Source organism: Camelina sativa, chromosome 19, assembly GCF_030686135.1.
Source record: "Camelina sativa cultivar CO46 ecotype springtype chromosome 19, ASM3068613v1".
Classification (NCBI taxonomy): domain Eukaryota; kingdom Viridiplantae; phylum Streptophyta; class Magnoliopsida; order Brassicales; family Brassicaceae; genus Camelina; species Camelina sativa.
In genome coordinates this window covers 23,150,600-23,174,020 of record NC_141898.1, presented here as the reverse complement: position 1 = coordinate 23,174,020, position 23,421 = coordinate 23,150,600, and the positions used below count along the sequence as shown (strand labels likewise).

General features: G+C 37.4%; 1 long non-coding RNA gene, 1 other non-coding gene and 1 pseudogene across 2 annotated transcripts; 1 reads left to right on the top strand and 2 right to left on the bottom strand.

The window, feature by feature from the left end:
- Positions 1-800: 800 nt before the first annotated feature.
- LOC147920883 (ATP-dependent DNA helicase pfh1-like) lies at positions 801-1,672 on the top strand (annotated as a pseudogene).
- Positions 1,673-8,163: 6,491 nt separating this feature from the next.
- LOC147920882 (uncharacterized) lies at positions 8,164-8,987 on the bottom strand. Its single transcript, XR_015591202.1, has 2 exons — positions 8,613-8,987; positions 8,164-8,510 (listed from the first exon to the last, which is right to left on the bottom strand). It is a non-coding gene; the product is annotated as an uncharacterized LOC147920882 (long non-coding RNA).
- A 3,002-nt stretch (positions 8,988-11,989) lies between these two features.
- Positions 11,990-12,096, bottom strand: LOC147920881 (small nucleolar RNA R71). Its single transcript, XR_015591910.1, has one exon. It is a non-coding gene; the product is annotated as a small nucleolar RNA R71 (small nucleolar RNA).
- Between the last annotated feature and the right edge of the window lie 11,325 nt (positions 12,097-23,421).

Here is a 23,421-nt window from a genome sequence, read left to right as displayed (position 1 = left end):
TGGAGTACACATTGGGTTTTAATTGACCTTTGATCAATTTGGCGCTGTTGCCGGGGACCAAAACGTTGCCTTTGAAATTTTAGAATTGAATTTAGTCTAAGATTTATTTTATTTTTATTTACTAATTAGCTGCGAAGATGGCTACTACCTACGAGTGCTTCTTACTGTGCAACTAGGTCCACAGAATTTTGAAGATCTAAAAATGGTGAAGGGTGTTGTTTATCCTACATACAAAGAGGCATGTTATGCTCTAGGTTTTCTGGACAACGATCAAGAATATATAGACGATATAGTGAGAACAAGTTTCTGGGCTTCTGGAAATTTTTTTCGTCGCATGTTTGTTGTTATGCTGCAGTTGTTCAATTTGTTGCAGCCAGAATTGGTTTGGCAAAATTGTTGGGAACTACTTTCAGATGATTTTCAAAAGCAAAGAAGAGATTACTTCAACATACCAGGTATAAATTTGCTTTCTATTAATTCGTAACTAATAGATTAAAGTTTCTGGCCAAAGCAAACAAGTTTTTGAACCTAATAATTTAAATAACGTACTATATCGAAATTAATATTATTTTTTATTTTTGTGACCTATAGAGTTAGTGCTAAGTGATGAAGATAAGCAGAGACTCGCTTTGCAGGATATTGATACGATTTTGAAAAGCAATGGTACATCTCTCACGACGTTTACAACTATGCCTCAGTTGCCTGAAGAATTGATGGATGACACCAATGTCCAGATTTTTGATGAAAAGAATTATGATCGGGAAGATCAAAAAAGAAAACATGATGCTTGGTTGTTGCAGATGACTGCGGAGCAAAAGAACATATATTCTGAAATTATGGATGTTGTTGATAATGACATCGGAGGTGTATTCTTTGTATACGGTTTTGGAGGAACTGGGAAAACCTTTGTATATAATACACTGTCTGCTGGACTTAGACTAAGAGGGTCCATAGTACTCAACGTCGCCTCAAGTGGAATAGCTTCTTTACTGTTAGCAGGAGGCAGAACAGCTCACTCTAGGTTTAGTATCCCATTAAACCCTCATGAATTAGCGTATGTAATATTAAATCTGGAAAAAATCATGCAAATTTAGTGGAGGAAGCATCTTTAATTATTTGGGATGAAGCTCCAATGATGATCAAGCATTGCTTTGAGTCATTGGATAGATGTTTGAGTGATATTATTAAATATGGAGGGAACAAACCTTTTGGTGGTAAAGTTGTTGTATTCAGAGGTGATTTCAGATAGGTTTTGCCTGTCATACAGGGTGGCAGACGTGCAGAGATATGTATGGCGGCGTTAAATGCATCTTATATTTGGGATAGCTGTAGAGTTTTAAAGCTGACAAAAAATATGCATCTAGACGCTCCTGATTTGAGTCCTTCTGCGGCTAGGGATATCAAAGAATTAACTGAGTGGATTATGGCTGTTGGTGATGGGAAAATTTCAGAGCCTAATGATGGAGAAGTTATGATTGATATTCCGGATGAGTTTCTAATAACTTAAGCTGATGATCCTATTAAAGCAATAAGCAGAGAAGTTTATGGAGATACAACAAAATTAAAGGATGAAAAAGATCCGAAGTTCTTCCAAAAGAGAGCTATTTTGTGTCCAACCAATTAAGATGTGTGCATAATCAATGAATATATGCTTGACCAACTAGATGGTTAGTAAGGTTTTCTCTTCTTATCATTTTATTAATCTTATTTGTAATTTCAAATTCACTAATCACATTTATATGAATGTAGGTGAAGAACGAATTTACCTAAGTTCAGATTCTATAGATCCATCTGATACTCGCTCAGCCACCAATCCTGTGATGACTCATGAATTCTTAAACAGTATTAAGGTTACTGGAATTCCAAATCGTAGAATCAGGTTGAAAGTAGGATATCCAGTTATGCTTCTTCGAAACATTGATGCAAGGGGTGGCTTAACGAATGGTAATAGGTTACAAATTACACAAATGGCCGAGTTTGTTCTGGAAGCTATTATTATCATGGGTGATAGAGTTGGAGATAAAGTCTTGATTCCACGGTACTGCTAACACCGTCAGATACCAAGCTTCCTTTTAAGATGAGGAGAAGACAACTCCCGTTAGCTGTTGCTTTTGTCATGACCATAAACAAAAGTCAGGGACAGTCTCTCGAAAACGTTGGTCTATATTTACCCAGACCATGTTTCTCTCACGGCCAACTGTATATTGCTCTCTCTAGAGTAACTTCTAAGAAAGGATTATAGATCCTTATTGTTGACAAGGATGGGAAACCGCAGAAGAGGACAATGAATGTAGTCTTCAAAGAAGTTTTCAAAAACCTTTAGATTTCAGCGGAAAAAGGGAAATTAATCATTATAATTAATGTTTTTTACATAATAGATGAAATTAAGTAAAATCCTTGAGTGTGTTTCAGTTTTATGTTTTTAACGGTTTTCTACATTTTGTTACAGGGGCTGCTTATGAGAAAACCGAAAAGGAGAAAGCTGATTATGTTGGAAAGACAGAAGTTTCGAAATGGGTTACATGTAAGGAGTTTTATGGTGTGAAGATTGAAGTAAGTGTAGGCAGAAAGTAGAAAGGGAATATGACAAGAATCTAGATGTCAGATGGTTTCAGCCAACAATCTATTTTTCATCTATTTTAGCCAACAATCGATTTTTCCAGATAGCATTGTGACAGAGTTTTCAATTTCTGAGAAATTTGTTATTTCATACGCTGTTAAATAATCATATGAAAGTTCTATTCCATTCAAGTAACTCCTACTTCTTAAGTCTGAAATATCTATAGATATGAAGATAAAGTAAAAAATTACTAACCGATTAACATAGTTAACAGAGTTCTCATCTAAGCACGTCTATGTTGAACCGTCATACTCCACCAACTTTTAGAATGTACCTGCATATCACACACTTTGTTAGAATAAGCTTTACTAAACATAAAACATAACATATAAAAACTAGCTAAATGAAACGTATAATAGATTTGATCATAGAGCTTACCGGAATTACAAACTGATTCTCGATCTTGCAGTAACTTAAACAACAACATTAACTGGGCTCTGGTTGTGATTCTGACCAATGATTTACCTATACACATATGCACAGATTGCAATTACAAATATGAAGAGGTTAGACAAAATAAATATTTAATGAATATCGTAACACAATCTTATCTGTAAGTATCTTCTTCTTCGCCAGTGTCGGTTATAATTGGATATATAGAACAAAGAAATGAAATCAGAAAGTGTATTTTAAAAGGGAGTTGTAAACAAAACATGTAAGAACAATCAAATACAGGATCTAATCTATTTAACAAATTAAACGGAAAATTAAACTATTTACAATCGTATCTGATCAAATAACTATAACTTTTTATTTCTGGGCAAACATGACAATAAATTTCTGGACATCGAGAAAAATTGTCTACAAATTAAACTATATTTCTGAAAAAACTTGGTACGAACATGAAAGTATCCACATATAAACAAAGAATATTACCCAAACTCTTCAATAATTTAATGAAAACTGAATTACAAAATTCGAATCTTACCATATAATGATACAAATTAAATGTTTGTTGTTCACAAACAAATATCTGCTTACCTAATCGATATTTGTTCCGATATTTACTTTAACTAGCAGATGGGTTCGATGCTAAACATGATTGATTGAAAGAATTGGGTAGGAAAAGAGCAATACCTATCAGTCGGTTTTTTCTGTAAAAATTAAAGCTGTTCATCTTCTCAATTTTTTGTAATTAAACTTCCCACAGGTTTTTCCGTGGACCATTCAATTAAAACTTGAGGCCCATTTGTGCATTGTATGTAACTTTTTCTGTGAAATAACAAAAATAAAGAGGTAATGTAAAATATGGGCCTAAAATTTATTAAACCTGATCCATAAAATCTCATCATAATGAGATTGGGTAAACAAAACTAAACCCAAAAATCCAAACAATAAATCAGTAGGCAAATATACAATATGCAACAATCACAAATAAACTACAAACAGAGAAACCAGAAAATGATTTTACAACTATACATACTATTTGTAATATAATATTTTTACAAAAAAACTTTCAGCAAACACACAAAACAAATTTCTAATTAACAACAATATAACAATTTCTTTTAAAAATAATAAAAAAAACTTATGAAAACATCTCCACGTGCGGGTCCGTATCTAGTTGAACTATGTAAAAGAATAAAACATTTTCATAAATGTTTGAATTTTTTTTTGCATTTTTTCAATTATAAATATAAATAAATTTTTTATTAGGTGTTTGCCATTGGAGGTGCTCTACCGTATCCAAATATCTCACACAGTTAGCAAAGGGAAAAATATAAAATTGTGTGCCAATTTCTGATTTTATACGTATGTATGCGTCTGTGTACGTAGCAAAAACAGCGTACATAATATGGACCACATCATTCAAAGAGGCTAAATTATTACATTACCAACAAAAAATCTACGGCCCAAAATAAATGTTGGCGCTTGTCGCTTTATTTCAAAAAAAAAAATTATCGAATTTCGAAACTAGACTAACAGCAATAAATAATCCAAGTTTTTAGTTATTCTATTTCTTCAAATCAATTTTTATAAAGTTTAAAATTTGTCAAATTTTATTTTATGTCACTTTGTTTTCTCAATTCATATCTCTATATCAAACATAGAAAATAATATATTAAAAAGAGAGAGGAAATTTTCTGTTACTATAACAAAACATAAACAATCATGCCTTTTAGTTTTACTTATTCAAATTTTTATTTACAACATTAACTCCTCAAAAATTTCCATAAATAGTATCACAACATATTTTGTTTCCTAAATCTATATTAATATTTTTGAAGTATATTTGGTGTTTTACCCTTGAAGTTATATGTATTTATGACAACTCGTCCCGCGGACCCCACTAGCCCACCGCTAGCTGCCCCAACGGACCGTCCGTTGACCCCACTATCCCACCACTAGCCGCCCAAATAGACTCCAAGCTGGCCTTGCAGGGCATCGATCTTAACCCATCACTGTGGATATCCAAATTCATCAGTAGGTTATTGGTGCGCCAAGCGTTCCTCGAATCCTGGTCCCCACCCTTTAACAACCTTCCCACAGGACAAGCTGTCACCAATTGACCTGAAACAACCCAACCCGTTTTTTTTATATAAAATAAATAAATAGTAAATAATAATAATAATAAATATAAAAATAAATAAACTACAACTAGTGGTCCCATACCCACTAGCCATCTAACCACAATCACAACGAAACCGCGGAATAACAAATACCAATATCCAAAACAATATCCAATAATAAACCAATATTATAACATAAGCAACCACCAAATACCAAACATCAGGAAACATAAAACCGGCAACCTAGCAATGTTTCTAATGACCCAACTCTAGCAACCTAGCAATGCCAGACAACAACCAATCGAGTCCCTAGAACATCCTCCTCTTCATTGCCTTGATTCCACGATCACACTTTGCCTTTACCTGCACCACAAACACATATTGCAATGCATGAGTATTTTATAAACACTCAGTAAGGCAATCCTCCCATCTATTGGGCTGTACACACAAGCAATAGAGACAACTCTAACCATCAACCAACAATCAACAAACAATAATAAACAAACCAGGACTCTGCATCGACTGACACCAACAAGCATCGACCAACACCACATGGGGATGCATCGACCGACACAGGGGTGCATCGACCGATACAAGTCACACTTGCATCGACCGACACTCGCACTGCATCGACCGACGCATGCTCGACATAACACGAAAACCATAAGGTTTTACGCGCCGTCCTCACACTTGTATCGATTGATGCAACATGCCGAGCATCGTGTTTCCCCGAAGCTTCTCGCCGGATCTTTGTTCCCACAACCCCAAAACTCGATCCCAAGCCACAAGAAAGCTTCCTAACGTCCCAAATAACCATCTATCAAGCCTAACCACACATAAACAAGCAGATCAGAGTAATCTCTAGCTTAGATAAGCCATGGTCATGCACTTACCTTTCCCAAGAAGATTCTACACCTTACTCAAGCAGACAAACACTTCCAGGAAGCTCCTAGAACGATCCCAGCTACAAATCTCTACAGGAACAGCCTCAAATCACCAGAAATCACCAAGAACACTTAAGAAACGTTTTCTCTCTTCTCTTTTGTCTCAAAAGCGGCTAAACAAGACTAATGAGACAAAACTCGAGTTAAGGGTTTTCCTAACCCAAAACGCGGCGTTTAACTTAAGTCAAACCTCAAAAAACGGCCTTGCATCGACCGATGCACCTACTGCATCGACCGATGCAATCCCTAAACCGGGATTTCGGTTCGCGGGTGTTACAGTATTTAAAAACTTATTTACAAATTTAATCCCTAAAAACTTTCCAAAAATAATATCATTTCATATTTTGTTTCCTAAATATTTTACATTTCATTCCAACCAAAAATAAAAAACAGCAATCAATATTATATAGAGACATAAACTATGATATATTTTCTATTTTATTTTTCAACCTGTGAGTTTTGATTCTTAACGTAAGAAGAACTTCTAATTATTTAAATATTATAACTAATATATATATAAAAAAATTTAATAAATTTTAAATTATTATGAAAACGTAAAATTAAAAAAAATTAAAATACTTTATAATGTGGTTATAAAAAGGACATGTTGGAATTAATAAAATATTATTAAATATCTGCTAACACGGGTTATCCTCATTTTATTATTTGCCAATACAATAAATATTATAATATCTGACATATAAAATCAATTTGTTTCACCTAAGATTGTGTAAAATAATTAATTTCATTAGGAAAAATATGACTTAATCACATCATATAAATGACTTATTGTGTATTTAGATCCCTTATTTTTTGTTATAATAGTTAAAAATCGAAATAGAATCTCAAACACTAAACAAAACAAACTAAATATAATAAAGAATGGTCATTTATTACAGGTTAAAAAATTAATATAAACATTTAGTTGCACAAGCGGCCGGAAAATTAGGTTATTTCTCTATTTATAAAACATCCAATATTTAACAAACAAATAGAATGTAAAATATAATAATAATAATAAAACTATATGCACGCGGTGTACCGCGGGTTAAAATCTAGTTGTATAGTAAAACCTCTATAAATTACTCTCTCCGTTTTAAATTACTTGTCGTATATTAAGGTGTTGACACAAACCGCTCCCAATCGCTCTTTATCATTTACAACCGCTTTAAACCACTGAATTCCAAAAGCTGCTCCCCGCAAGCGTTTGCGGTTGCGGGCGATTGCGGTTGGAATTTATTTTATTTTTGTAAAAAGCTTAAAAAAAATCAATGACAATGAAATTCTTTTGTGTTATATCTTCTATCTAACCATTTTACTCATTAAGGATGGGAGAAAATGAAGTACGGATATGATTACAGAGATTATAAAATAAACAATTAGAAGAAAATAATATTCCAATTAACAATAACTTGGAAAACTTGATGTAAATTTAATGGCACATCGCACATAAGTTCAAAACAATCTAAATAAATATAATATTTCATCAGAATATTTTTTAAAAAAAAGATTATTTGTGAAAAATATTAAAACAAATCATCAATGACTCTTCTCAACTCTTACTTAAACATTCTTACCGATGCAATTACTGACCCACGATCTATGAGAAAAGAGAAAAGATCTACGATCTAAAGCATATGTTTTGTCATTTATCAAAATTACTTAATTAAATTTTTGGTAAAAAGCCAAATGCATAAAGGAATAAGTATTTCAATATGAAATTTATTTATTTTTTGAATAATTATTTTAGTATTTTTTAAATAAATTTAAATTATAAATCAAGTTTAATTAAAATTTGTGTGTTTTTAGACATTTATATATTATATATCACATTTACTATGTTCCAACCGCTATTGCACCCGCTGGTCAACCAGTCGTAAACCTCTCGCAAACGCACCAATTTTAAACCGCTAAACCAGTCGTTCAAAACGCTTAATAATGCTTGAAACCGCAATCACCCGCTCTCGCAATCTCCCGCAACCACAACCGCAGCGTTTGAACCAGTCAGACCCTAAGAAAACAGCTCAGTTTTCTATATTACTATTTCTTTAATACATATTCTATTTTTTTTGGTCATATCATTAAAATAGTTGGTATAAAATTGATATTTTTACCAAATAAATTTAAAATGACAAATATTAAAAAACAAAATTTTTACAATGACAACTAAAAGAAACCAAAAAAAAAGTAATAAACACTAAAAACTATGGCCTCGATATTATCGAACAGCACTTCTGGTTCGCGGGCGTTACACCTCCCCCGACCAAAGTTTCTTCTCCTACGCCGGTATACCTAGCTGCTTGCTATCATCTCGGCCTCAAATCACATTCACAACAATCTCTGATGGTTATTTTGTGTGACCTTGTACTCCCTTGTTAAAAACCTGACCCCCGACCCTCCTTCATATTCACTTTTGCTCCACCTCGAGAATCAATCCTGAAACCATGAAAAAAAGAATACCTTACCACAAAGAATCTTAAAGGCAAAATCATCCAGAGGTTATTCTCCCCTGCCTGTAAAAGAACCAGAGCCCCAGACCTAGATACCACAAAGAATCAGCGACTCGACGACGAACTGCAGCGAGGATCCAGGTGAGATGAAGGTGCTAAGGAGAGGAAGGTTATTGATGTGGGATCGAGAAGTGAGTAAGTCGTTTTCTTCAAGGTGTATTTGTCTTTCTTCTTCTGCTTATTCGAGAGGATTGAAGCCATTGTTTGGTGAGCTTTCTCTAGTTCGTGGCGCGGAGACGGTTGAAGAAGAAGATGAACTTAGCAGAGAGGCACCGCAACACCAAAAAAAAACTAACGATGTAATTGCTAACAAGATGGCATCGTATTTAGCACTAAGGAAATACTAAATTATATTTAGTGAAAATTACCTAGAATGACTCATATCTTTGTGAAAATAACTAGAATGACTTCATTATGGAATACATAACTCAAATCTTTCGGTAAAAGATCTTATAGTTATGTTTTTTATTTTTATTAACCAAATTGCCATTGTAATAATTACATTTGTTTTTAGTTTTTTTTTTACAACTAAAATTAAAAACCACAAAACCCCAAAAAAAACATAAAAATCCCAAATTCAAAATTCGAAAAAACCCTTGTTTCTCTCGGCTGTAACATCTGCGAACCAAAATGTGTATTTTGGGGATGGGTGTCGATCGACACCAATGGTGGTGTCGGTCGACACCATTATTTTCTGGTTCGACCAGATTGACTTAACTGTCGATTTTGGTCAGTTTGGTTTGGGAAAACCATTGAACCGAGTTATTAAGTATTTTGTCGATGAAAGAAAGGGTTTTGGGAAAGTTCTCTAGTCGTCGCTTAACGTTTTTGAGAGAAAAAGAGAGAAAGAAGAGTTCTTAAGATTTTGGGAGAGATTGGTGAGATTCTTGGCTGTTCTTGAGAGATCTGGAGCTAGGAACGTGTTAGAAGCTTGCTAGGAAGGTTGGATTCGTCTTGATTGGTCAGAAACTTCCTACAAAGAGGTGAGTGCATGACCATGACTTATCTAAACTAAGATCTCTAGTTTTTCTGTGATTTGGTGCTTATGTGATTGTTTCCTTTGAGTTCCCTATGGTATTTCGTGGCTGCTATGGCTGGGTTTTGCTTCTGAGGATGCAAGGAGCAGATTGGAGAAGCTTGGAGGTGAGATTCAAAGTTTCTACTCAAGGAAATCGATGCTCGGCATCTGTGTTGATCGACACCAGTATGGTATCGGTCGACACCAACACAAGGACGGCTCGACTACTTTGGCGAGTGTCGATCGACATCATGTGGAGGTGTCGGTCGACACAAACTAGGGTTTTGGGAATGTGTCGAGCATGGTGTCGGTCGACACCAGATTGTCAGTGTCGATCAACACCATCTAGTGTCGGTCGACACCCTTCTTCAGTTACAACGAATGATGTGATGCTTTGTATATTGCCTGATTTGTTTTATTGATTGATGTTTGTGGCATGTAGAGATCTTTTTGCTTGTGTGTATATCCCAGTAGATGAGAGGATTGCTGATGTGTCAGTATTTTATAGGATTTTAACCATAGTTTTGGTATTTGTTTTGAGTCCTTTGTTGAGTTAAAGTGTGCTTTTAGAGTCCTTTTAGTTTTTTTTGTGAGTTTGTACAGATTCTAGGCTACTTTGGAAGGAAACTGAGTGTTTTAGGGATGAACACAAGCATCGGAAGCCAAGTTGGTGAAGACTGACCGAAATAGTAAGCAGATGGAGAAAACACAGATAAAGCATCCAGGATCGGCTGATCCGCATTCGGGATCGACCAGTCCCGTACCCGAAGCAACTTTTCTTTTTTCGTTTTAAACCGACTTTTAGAGTTTTATTTTGATATATAAGTTAGAGGCTCGGTCTCCAGAGACATAAGCTTTATTTTTCTGAGACTATTCTGTATTGAGAGCAAAGGGAGAAGATCTCTAATCTTACTTGACAATTTGGAGAAGATTTCTAAACCCTATTTATTATTCTTTTGCAATTCAATTATGTTTACGTCATCTTTGATTTGCTGTTCTTTAATCTCCATGTCTGAGTAGTTTATCTATTGGGTTTCAGGTTTCAAAGGGGAATTATGATTTTCTAAACATAGGTTGTTAGATTTGGGGTTGATCTATTTTGTTATTCATCTATTGTTGTTCTTAACGCTTAAACTAGATTAGCTACCTAGTTTATGATCATAGGTTAAATTCATAGTGGCACCGAAAGTGTTGTTGAGTTGCTTGAAAAGAACTTAGGTGAGCAAGGTGGACCTTAGTCAACGGAAGTTGAAGTTGAGGCACCTTGTGAACATATCAAACTTGAACTTGTTATTGCTTACTTGGTTTGCTAGATCCAAAAGACAGTTTAGAGTTTAGTGAATTCAATGGGGAAGTAAGTTAGCTTTACAACAGTGATTTGAGTTCTAGAACGGTGTCTAATGCATCCCCATCTTCCACCTTAGTCCGAGAATTATATCCCCATAGATTCCCTGCACCCAATATTTCCTTTTTGATTTAGAAACATCTTATTTACTTTCTGTTTTTAATTATTACTTGCTTCACAAACTTCCTCTTTTGTCTTAGCTATATTTGATCTTCATAGTTTCATAGTGCAATTGTTTGGTCTCTGTGAATTCGATCCTAAAGTGTTACAACGATACCACTAGATCGTGGTAGAGTACACATTGGGTTTTAATTGACCTTTGATCAATTTGGCGCCATTGCTGGAGACCAAAACGTTGCCTTTGAGATTTTAGATTCACGTTTATTCTAAGGATTATTTAATTTTAATTTACTAACTAGTTCTTGCGTTCTTATTCCTCTGTTTCAGGTGTATGCATACAAGGAGCCACAAAAAAGCTGATTTTCGTATACTAGGAAACGAGGAGCTAGCACGACTGGAATGAGAGAACCAAAAAGCGAGAGCCAATTCCGATAAAATGGCCGAAGACAATGAAGAGGTTCGCCAACCCAATCCGCCAGCAGCTATCGTTCAACATCAGCAGAGGCAAGTCCAGCAAGAGCGAAACGAAGCTGAACCAAACCCACCAGCAAGGCGAGCCACCTTGAGGGATGAAGATGCTCACAACAGGCTATTTGCGAATCGGTCTGCGATTCAACCTCCTGCTTCTGCGAGACAAGATTATGAGATCAAGCATAGCCTGATCAATTTGGTCCAGAATCGTGTGTTTAATGGATTAGCATCAGAGAGCCCTCTAGACCATATTGAAGCTTTTGAGAGATTGGCTAGTACAACAAGGTCTAATGTAGTTCCATATGATTACCTCATGTTGACTTTGTTCCAATTCTCTTTAGGAGATAAGGCTTTGAGATGGCTAAATCTCTTGGACCGAGGATCACTCACTACTTGGGCACAATGTAGAGCACAGTTTCTGAACCACTTCTACACTAAATCATGATCAGCAATGTTAAGGAGAAAGATCACTACCTTCTCACAAGGTGGTACAGAGTCTTTTTGTGAAGCGTGGGAGAGATTCAAGGAGTATATGAGGGACTGTCCTCATCATGGCTTTTCACAAGAGAATCTTATGAACATCTTCTATGGAGGAATTGACCAGAAGTACCAGATGGCACTCGATACCGCCAGCAGAGGAGATTATTCTACTAACATTGCCGCTGAGGCAAACCTCTTTATCGAAAACCTTTCAGCAAGTAACAGCAATCATAGTCATGAGTATGATTGTTTTGTGCATGTTGTTAGCTCCGTGAATACAGATGTTATTAAGAATCTCATTGCTAAGGTAGACCTTCTTTTGAAGAGAGATCAGCAAGTTGTCAACATGTGCCACGGACAGACGGGTGCATATCAACAAGTTGGAGTAAATTCAGGTTTTGAGAGAACAGAGGAGCTGAACTATGTAGGAGGACAAGGGAACTATCAGAATCATGGGTTTAATCAGAATTATAGAAATCATCCTAATCTCTCCTACAGAAGCACCAACGTTGAGAATCCTCAGGATCAGGTGTATCCTCCACATAATCAACAAGGTAACTTTCCGCAAGAATTTCAGAACAAAGGTGCTGGATTTAATAGCTCAAATGTCCAAGGATACCACGATCCATCTACAGCTCCACAAGATAACAAACTCGAATTGATGATGCAAGCACTGCTGGAGGGCCATTAGAAATGTTCTGCTGAGATTAATGTCAAGATTGATAACATGTACAATGATTTGAATGGGAAATTTGAGAGGTTGAGTTCACGTGTTGATTCCATAAGAGAGTCTCTGCTATTTATTCTAGCTCTAAGAATAAAGACTCATGCAATGCTATCACACTCCATGGTCGGATCGAAGATGGGCTGAGTTGTGTTGTGATCAACTCATGTTTGGCTTTCGTAGAGACAGGATCGATCAGTCCCGAGCCTAGATCGGTCGGTCCCATCTATCCTGATAATTTGAGTCTGCTCCCAAGAGAAGTTGGATCGACCAATCCCCTTTATAGATCGGTCGATCCCGTTGTTGTTGCAGAGTCTGTCTCGGAAAATTTCAGACTGGCTGCTCCTTTTGTTGAATGACCGCTCCATGCTGCAAGAATGGGGATTTCCGACTCGTATGCTCCTAATATGAATACCAAGGAATCACTTCTTGTGGAACCAAAGCCCTATAGGCCACAAATTCCTTTTCCAAGAAGACATGTGAAGAAACCTCTGGATGAAGAGAAGTATGATCGGTAGAAAGAAGCTATAAGTGAGTTCATCGCTGACATTCCCTTTACAGAGGCAGTAAAACATATCTCTTTGTTTAAGAAGGTTTACAATGATGTTATGGTTGAAGAAAAGGATTTGGTAGAGGTTAAGGCGTTCTTGGATCGAGAGAAGAACATTCATGCTCCATCTTTGAAAAGACTACCCAAATTAGAAGATCCAAGGAAATTCGTTGTTCCATGCTCCATCTTAGGAGTGAACTTTGAGGATTCCCTTTGTGACACTGGATCCAGTGTGAATGTAATATCTAAGGCTGTTGTAGAGAGGTTGGAGATTGATGATATGAAGGCTTCTAAGGTATCTCTAAAGTTTGCAAATGCTGTCACCACGACTCCACAAGGCTTCATTAATAATTTAGATGTTCGAGTTGGGAGTTGCTTGGTTGCTACAGATTTTCATGTTGTGGAAATGAGCGAGGGTTCTGTTATGCCTTTGATTCTTGGGAGACCTTTCCTAGAAAAAGTAGGAGCAGTTGTTGACTTGCCTAATAAGAGGATAACTTTCTCTAACATTAATGATAAGGTCTTCTACAACGTGATAACATCATTATTTTACCCATTTTAGCTATAGTTTTAGTATGCATTTAGGAAGAGTTTAGTATGATTTCAAGGCTTTATTGGCTATTATCAAGTATTTTAGGTTTCAAGAAGGTTTTACAGGTTTTATAGCAAAAAGGATCAAAAGGCAAGGAAAATACGTTTTAGGAAAGATTCAGAGCTTTACAGTACGGACAACTTTTGAAGAACTTTCAGAACTCACATTTTGACGTACGTAGTGTCAATAGAAAGCTAAAAGAGTCATCTTTCTCCTCGAAGTGGAATCCAGTCAATACATTCATTCATCAGGAAGTTATGCTCAATTTACCGAGACGTGTTACAAACCGACGTAAGGAGAACCATCAAGCCAATGGGCTTTTATTGAAGGCCTGACCAGCAACCACCACGGCGGCCCAGTCCAAGCCTTCACCACGTTCTAGAAGCTTCCTACGCCGCCCCTTGCTATGCTCTTAAGAAGAAAAAACATTTCTACCTTTACAAAACCCTAAACCTAGACAAAACCCTATAAATACTCTTCTAAGCCCTAGGGTTTAGGGTGTGCCTTAAAAGTGCCTCAAAGCAGCCCCTAAGGGCCGACGACCAGAGAAGCAGCCACGAACAGAGCCCTCTCTCGTTCATCACTTGAAGCCTTGGAGATCCACCAACTCTTTTCTATTCTATTTGCTTTGTACTTTGTTTCAAAAGGAAGAAGATCCTACAACTTTGTTTGACAATCATTGAAGTAATATCTAAATCCCTTTTCTCTATTTATTCTTTTATGTTTATGAGTCTACTAAACCTTGCTTTGATGATTCCCTTAAACATGCTAGAGTAGTTTTCTAGTTGGGTTTAAAGGGATAATCAAAAGGGGGAGATGATCTTAGTTTAGGTGGCAATTTTTAGGGTTTGTTAGATTTATATTCTTTTTTATTCTATGCTTTAATTCTAAGTTTTTACTTAATGCTTTAAGTTAGCCTCATCAACTAACTATGATCTAAAGTGTGTGTGCTTTGCCAAAAGCTTGCATGTGTGCTTGACCTAGCTTAGATGTGTGGGGAGACATAGGAAGCACATACCCCTTACCTATGGAATTCCATGGATTAGAATCAAACTTGTTTTAAATGCTTTGATCTATGCGTCGTTGCCTGCGACAGTTGAGTAACGGAGTGTAGTGATCTTAGACGGTTAGCTTGTGAACTATAAGTTAATGGTTCATTCGTGTTTCGTAGTCCGAGTTTATATAAACAAACTAACCCTAAACTTTCCTAGATAGATAGATCATTGAACCCCTGTTATTCCCCTTGATGCCCAACGCTTGACTCATTTATTTTACTTACATTTTTATTTTCGTTTACTGCCTACTTACGACCGTGACAACCAAAACCCCATTTTATTTAGTCCTAGCCTTACTTACTTCCGTTGGATTCCGTTAAAACCCAGCTCTCTCTCTGTGGGATCAATCCTTAAATACTACTACCGATTAGCTGTGCACTTGCAGCAGTTGTGTGGTCTTTTTAAGGTAAAAGATTGAAGTGAAAAACCACGCACATCAAGCTTTTTGGCGCCATTGCCGGGGAGAGATTGTTTGTTTAAAAGAGTCTAGGAACTACAGTAACGTCTAGGACACCTTGCTTTTAATTTTTCTTTTTGTTTTTCATTGTTTCAGGAGACCTTGAGGATGAACCTCGACGCTCTCCCAAGATATTTTGAGAATCTCACTATTGCTGAACTCATGTCACGCTACCGAGCCACGGACGGAGACTCATCCCGTCCGCAAGCCCACTCGCTGCACGGTACAAGCATTGGTCACTCTCGACCAAGCATTGTACCAACACTTAGGCGACCTTATCGCAGTTCTTTTACTCGAACATCTAGAGGCCGAGCACCTATGGGACCAGCTTACTGCCCAGCTGCCCGCTCTTACACGCCGTACCAGACGGACGTGCCATGCTTTGCAACGGACCAGTACCTTGATCTGCAAGAAGTCATGCAAGTCGATGTCAATGAAAACTCTTTCTATGACAATCGAAAACCAATCACTTCAAGGAGCTCTTACAATGAAGACAAGCTCATGAAGATGATGGATGAACTTATATCAAGTCAAGAGGAGGCTGATAAAGTTCTAAATGCTAAGTTGGATAAGATGAGCATTGAGTTTGGAGCTAAACTCGAAGCTATCACCAAGGATGTTACACGCTTGGAGGAATCAATCAATGCCATCAACAATCAAGTCTTAAACAACATGGAGTATATTGATGATCATAGGACGAATATTATCAATATGGGTTACACCATTGACACCATCGAGAGCCGCCTAGAGTGGAAAGTAGAAACCCTGCTTATCAAATCCGGTGAATGCAATAATTGGAGTGATGATCAACTATATCAACCTGCTGATGCTGAAGAAGAACATGTAGCCTCACTTGAGTACCCAACCGATCCTAACAAGTCCAAGGAGTGGACTAGAGAAGAGTACTACAAAACCGATGAAGGATAAGCTTATTTTGAAGAAAAATGCTAAGGAGAGCCATTATGAAGATTTGCCAATGGATAATGATGAGTCTTATGATCTATCATCTACTAAAGAAGATGGAGAAGAAGAACTCAAAGACTTCTACTGTTGCATGACATATCAGATCCCTAATAAAGAAATACCGAAAACCGCAATTTTCGACAATTTCAATACCAAGAGGAAGCTTTCTACAGAGGTAACTATAGAACCCGACCATCTCCAGCACCATATGATGTTTATGAAGATTGGGAACCTGTCCCAAGTCACCGTCCATCACGTTTTCAAAGACCCTATCCAAGGAGAGCCGGAGCCAATTTAAACCATTCCTACCGAGATCCTTTCCGACTTCCACACCAAGTCTACCAAGACAACGATTATGAGTCTACACAACAAAAAGCTGAAGAAGAGATGATGTTGAACTTTATAAGTCGTATGACAGACTCTCTAGATGAGACTGTGAAGATGCTACATGGAAATCTCGACAAAGTCCAATCTGATCTTTCGGGAAAAATGGATGATATTGCTGTTAGAGTTAGAAGCATAGAAGAGCAAAGATCTAAAGATACTGAAGCCATGGAGAGGAAGCTCCATTGTCTTGAAGAAGAGAAAGTTCAAAAATCAAAGGAGCTAAGAGAAAACGCTAAGGAGATTAGCGATTGCAACATGAGGATGAATACCTTGGAGAGCCGTTGCCTTAGAGATTCTGAAACCATTCTTAACAAGGCCCTCAACCTGTGCAGACATATGGAGAAGTATGAAGAGAGAGCTAAGAAAACCGAAACCAAAGTAGAAGAGTTTAGTAACCGACTCAATACCTTGGGAGACACTCTAACCAAAGAGTTCACTAGTCTTCTTGTTCCACTACTAGAGTCTAACATTGGAGCTAAGCAAGTTGCCATTGAAAGGAGAATCAATTCTCTTGAGGAGAATCTAGAGAGCTCAATTTCGTGGGTTGCTGGACACACCAAAGAAGAAATCTCGATCGATGGAGAGGAAGAAGTAAGAAAAAAGGAAATTCTTGACGAAAAAGGAAAACATTCATGTTTCCTTTTCTCAAGCCACCGAAGAACATCAAAAATATTTTTTGAGAGATAAGCCACAAGTTCCGATGGAGACCAAGAACCCTACACCCGATTTGCAAGGGATCTCTCAAGGAGAAGAAGTTTCGATCCTTACCAAGGATTGTTTTACTGTAACAACTCTTGAAGCCTCACCACCACACGACATCTCACATCTAGGAGAAGAAGAATCAACACCCCAAGTCGCTTGTAACACCATCACAACCTTCAAAGGAGTCCAACCTTTGCAAGAACTTGAAGAAGGGGAGATTTATGAAGAAGAAGAAGATGAACCATTCAAGGGAACACAGTTCCAATATGAACCACGTTGTCTCACCCTCCTGAACAACCGTTGTCTCACCCTCCTGAACAACCGTTGGTACCCACGCATGATAAGCCTAAGAGATCTAGGTGATTTCAACCGAGCTGTAGGGAGATTACCACAAGGTACCAGTTTCGAAAAAGCTTGTTCTATTTATCACATTGACCGGTTCTTTCTTGAGAGTTGTGAGTCAAGGAAGGAGATGAAAGATCTTTATGATCAAGCTTTACACTACCCACGGCCGTTCAACACACTACACAAAGTGGAGAGCCCTGGCCGATTTCTAATCACTTGTTCCATAAATGGTGTTAAATTCGAAGATGCATTATGTGATTCCGGTTCATGAATCAACATCATGCCAACCGATGCTGAAAGGAAGATTGGCTTGAGACACTTACAACCCTCGGACATACGCATAGGACTCGCCAATTCCTCATTCACAATACCCGAAGAAATGGTCTGAGACATTCATGTGAGAGTTGGAATCTGCAATGTTCCAACCGATTTTCAAGTTATCAATGCCGAGAAAGGGAGATTTACACCACTTATCCTTGGAGGAGCATTCCTAGCCACAGCTGTAGCCGTCATGGACTGGCCTAACCGAAGAATGACTCTCACCAACATCAATAGAGACATTTTCTATGAGGCTAAACCATTCAACCCACCTACTCGACGGTGTAGAGAAGAAGATTATGCAAGAGAGCCACCTGATGCCTACATTGGAGAAAGATCCAAGAGAGCTTGTCTAAGGACAACCCACTCTCCTCACCCTGCTTGAGAAAGCAAGCTAACGTCGAGCCAACGACGTTAAACAAGAGCGCTTCTTGGGAGGCAACCCATGTCTAGTAAGCATTTATTTTTAGGATTTATTTTCTTTTACTATTGATATTTTTGCATTTTAGTTTCAGGTTTATAAGAAAATTAAAAAAAAACACAAAAAAAATAGAAAATAGAAAAGCCAAAAAGAAGGAAGAAGAAGGTCCATGGATTGGCAATGCACAACATGTCTAGTGGCAAGCACCACCACTGACCGGCCGTGCTCAACATGACCGATGTAAGCCGAAGGCGACGGATTATCACAATCCTCATGTGAATGATGCCGAGAGTCCCTACCAGCTGTACCAACCGTAGCCAATGCCATGTCCTGTACCATGTACAGCATACCACCACGGTACCATTTGCTGCTGTCCGCGACAGTTCACTCGTGTGCCGCGAGACAAATCCGAACCACCACCATCCTCACCACCTACCATAACCATTCTTTCACTTAGGTATGTTTTTGTCATTTTTATTTTATCATTTTTATTGATGGTTTTAGGTTTTTGTTTCAAGGAGGATGCATCTAGAGATATATCAAACACAATTCGATTGAACTTAGCCTAGTTCAAACTCGATGTCAAGCAACCAAAGGAAGTATAAACGGTTAGTCACCACATTTTCATTCCAAAGCCGAACTCTAGACCACTTTTTGGACAACCATAAAATGTCTAAGAGTCGACACAACATCATTCCATCAAGGTGACATTGTTCTTAAACCCTACACTTTTCCTTATGATTTTTAACCCTCAACTCTTTCTTTTTTCCCACCGAGGACGGTGTGATTTAAGTCTGGGGGGAAGGATATTCATCCTATACTAATGCTACTTTCTATTTTGTTGACTTGAGACCTTTTTCCAATTTTTACATCAATAATTTTGACATTTTTATCGAGTCACATTTTTTTTATTGAGTCAAAACTAGTAGGGGATTATGATCTTATTCTAACGGTTTATTTGATTTGTATTAACACTCTTATGACTCTTGATTATGCTTGACAACAGAACCCAAGTTTGGAAAGACTGTGAGCCGACTCAACAATCCCCAAGTCCCTATTCGATGGATATTCAGATGATCTAACGTTGTCTCTAACTTTTATAGGACCTAAACCGGACTTAATTTTCAAGCCCTGGGAAATGGTATACATTGGACTAGATCTCTACATTCAAGCCACACAATACATTGCACTTCTTCAAGAGTATGTTTCCCTCTCTCTTCCCTTCAATACTCTAAAACAAAAAAAAAAAAAGAATTAAAAAAAAAAGAGAATAAAATATGAGATGATTTTGATCAATTTAGAGGGGTAGGTAAATTACATGTGACCTCATTATTCTACTCTTGAGTCAAATGATCACACAAAGCTTGGAAGCAAGGGGTAGGTAAATTACCGATGACCCCAGTATTCGCCTACACCTTTGATTAAAAAAAAAAAAAAAAAAAGAAGTGAGAAAAGGAAGAGGAAAGGAATCATATAAATAAAGTCTTGGCTTGAAGAGAGTCTACAAGCCTCTGATCGGTTTTCTCTTGGTAAGATTTCACTTTTTATTACTGCTTAATTTATGTAAAGAGATGACAATGGAGATTCTGGAGACTCTAAAGAATTGTGGGATGAAGGAGCGTTGATGATTCTCATGGTGGATTACAAATGGAAGTTCCTAATGTCAAGGCGAAGAAGAGTGCAAAGACAATATCCCCAAAGATAAGTGAATTCCCAGTATTTTGAAAACCTTTTTTCCATGATTTATTCTTTATTTGCTTGAGGACAAGCAAAGTTTAAGTCTGGGGGAGTTGATAACATCATTATTTTACCCATTTTAGCTATAGTTTTAGTATGCATTTAGGAAGAGTTTAGTATGATTTCAAGGCTTTATTATCAATTATCCAGTATTTTAGGTTTCAAGAAGGTTTTACAGATTTTATAGCAAAAAAGACCAAAAGACAAGGAAAATACGTTTTAGGAAAGATTCAGAGCTTTACAGTACGGACAACTTTTGAAGAACTTTCAGAACTCACATTTCGACTTACTTGGTGTCAATGGAAAGCTGAAAGAGTCATGTTTCTCCTCGAAGTGGAATCCAGTCAATCCATTCATTCATCAGGAAGTTATGACCAATTTACCGAGATGTGTTACAAATCGACGTTAGAAGAACCATCAAGCCAATGGGCTTTTATTGAAGGCCTGACCAGCAACCACCATGGCGGTCCAGTCCAAGCCTTCACCACGTTCTAGAAGCTTCCTACGCCGCTCCTTGCCATGCACTTAAGAAGAAAAGACGTTTCTACCCTTACAAAACCCTAAACCTAGACAAAACCGTATAAATACTCTTCTAAGCCCTAGGATTTAGGGTGTGCCTTAAAAGTGCCTCAAAGCAGCCCCTAAGAGCCGACGACCAGAGAAGCAGCCACGACCAGAGCCCTCTCTCGTTCATCACTTGAAGCCTTGGAGATCCACGAACTCTTTTATATTCTATTTGTTTTGTACTTTGTTTCAAAAGGAAGAAGATCTTACAAATTTGTTTGATCATCATTGAAGTAATATCTAAATCCCTTTTCTCTATATATTCTTTTATGTTTATGAGTCTATTAAACCTTGCTTTGATGATTCCCTTAAACATGCTAGAGTAGTTTTCTAGTTGGGTTTAAAGGGATAATCAAAGGGGGGAGATGATCTTAGTTTAGGTGGCAATTTTTAGGGTTTGTTAGATTTATATTCTTGTTTATTCTATGCTTTAATTCTAAGTCTTTACTTAATGCTTTAAGTTAGCCTCATGAACTAACTATGATCTAAAGTGTGTGTGCTTTGCCAAAAGCTTGCATGTGTGCTTGACCTAGCTTAGATGTGTGGGGAGACATAGGAAGCACATACCCCTTACCTATGGCATTCCATGGATTAGAATCGAACTTGTTTTAAATGCTTTGATCTATGCGTCGTTGCCTGCGATGGTTGAGTAACGGAGTGTAGTGATTTTAGACGGTTAGCTTGTGAACTATAAGTTAACGGTTCATTCGTGTTTCGTAGTCCGAGTTTAGATAAACAAACTAACCCTAAACTTTCCTAGATAGATAGATCATTGAACCCCTGCGATTCCCCTTGATGCCCAACGCTTGTCTCATTTATTTTACTTGCATTTTTATTTTCGTTTACTGCCTACTTACGACCGTGACAACCAAAACCCCATTTTATTTAGTCATAGCCTTACTTACTTCCGTTGGATTCCGTTAAACAACAACTCTCTATCTGTGGGATCGATCCTTAAATACTACTACCGATTAGCTGTGCACGTGCAGCAGTTGTGTGTCTTTTTAAGGTAAAAGATTGAAGTGAAAAACCACGCACATCACAACGCAATCACTGCAAATGAAGCTATATGACATGGCTCTTGTCTGGTTGTAGAACATGAGAAGAAGGTGGATGTCATGATCATGGGAGAGAATGGTGATAAGAATGAGGTCAACGAAGTCCTGGATGGAGACACTCATTCTTCTGAGAAGAGGTCTAAGAAGGTTAAGAAGAGAGACAAGCCGAAGATAGAAAGATTAATACAAGATCTTCACATAACCTTGGTACCCCAAAAATATGTTAGACACACCGTTGAGTACAAGGTGAAGTGTAAAGGAATACCTCGGCCTTTCTCTAAAGCTGAAGCCATCCTCACTCCGGAGTTTAAAGAGAAAGGCCAAGAAGTAATGGATGATATGCTGAAAAAAATTATAGAGCTTAAGTTGACAAATTGGAGAGCTTGTTCTGATATGAGTTCTCATCCTCCCCTCACCTGACACCTAAAACCACGGTCAAGCTATAGACCTTAAACAAGCGCTTATGGGAGGCAACCCATAGGATTTGTGCTGGCTTACCCTTTTATTTTTTGTTGTCTTAGGATTTTGTTTTAGGATTTATTACGGTGAAATCGCGTCCGGTGTTAAGTGTTTTCAGGAGCAGGTTCCAAACGCAGAAGATGCGAGATCATCAGTTTTTGTTTCTTGTCCTTACTTTTTCTTTTTGATTTTTTTCTTATTTTCTTTGTGGGATTCGTTCTTTTCTTGGTTTTGCTTTCACACCGGGACGGTGTGAAGTAAGTCCGGGGGTGGATGTCTCCAAGTTACTAATGTCATTTTCTTTGGTTGTTTCCTTTTGATTTTTCGAGTCTTTGAGTCATTTTCTTGTTTTTATTGAGTCAAAAAATTGGGAAACTATGATCATTTCTAGGAAACTTTTGCTTTGAATTAACACTCTTATGATCAAATCCTCTTTTCGACTCTGACTCTCCCACTCCAGTCGTTGCTTTAGTACTTTTGATTTTTGAATGAAGCTTGGAAAGAACATTAGCAGTCTCAACACGCCCCAAAAGACCCTCACCAAAGAGGACATTAAGTTGATCCACCGTTGTCTCTAGCTTTGACAGGACTTAACCGGATTTAACTTCTTGCCTTGGGACTTGGTATACATCGAACAAGTCTCCTCCCTTAAGCAGTACAAGACATGCATCTCCTCGCAATGTATGCTTCCCCTCTCTCTTCCCTTCATTACTCAATAAAAAAAAAGAGAAAAAGTAAAGAAGAAAGAACGAAGAAGAAGAGGATATAGGTAATAAAGAAGTGAACCGAGGGTTGTGCGTAAACCCGTGCATCCTTCAGAATTCATGGAAACTTGTCCAAAAGAAATGATCAAAGGATTGATAAAAAAATACAATGATATCCTAGAAAATTAGGGAGAAATCAATCCTTTGGAAGTGAGAAAAGAGAGAGGAAAGGAAGCATATGTAGGAAGTCTTGGGCATTTAAAGGTTGAAGGAGTCATTGAGTTCAATGATTGATATTCCCTCGGCGAGACCAGACATTTTCACTAATCTGATGTAGAGAGACAACAATGGGGATGCTAAAGGTTCT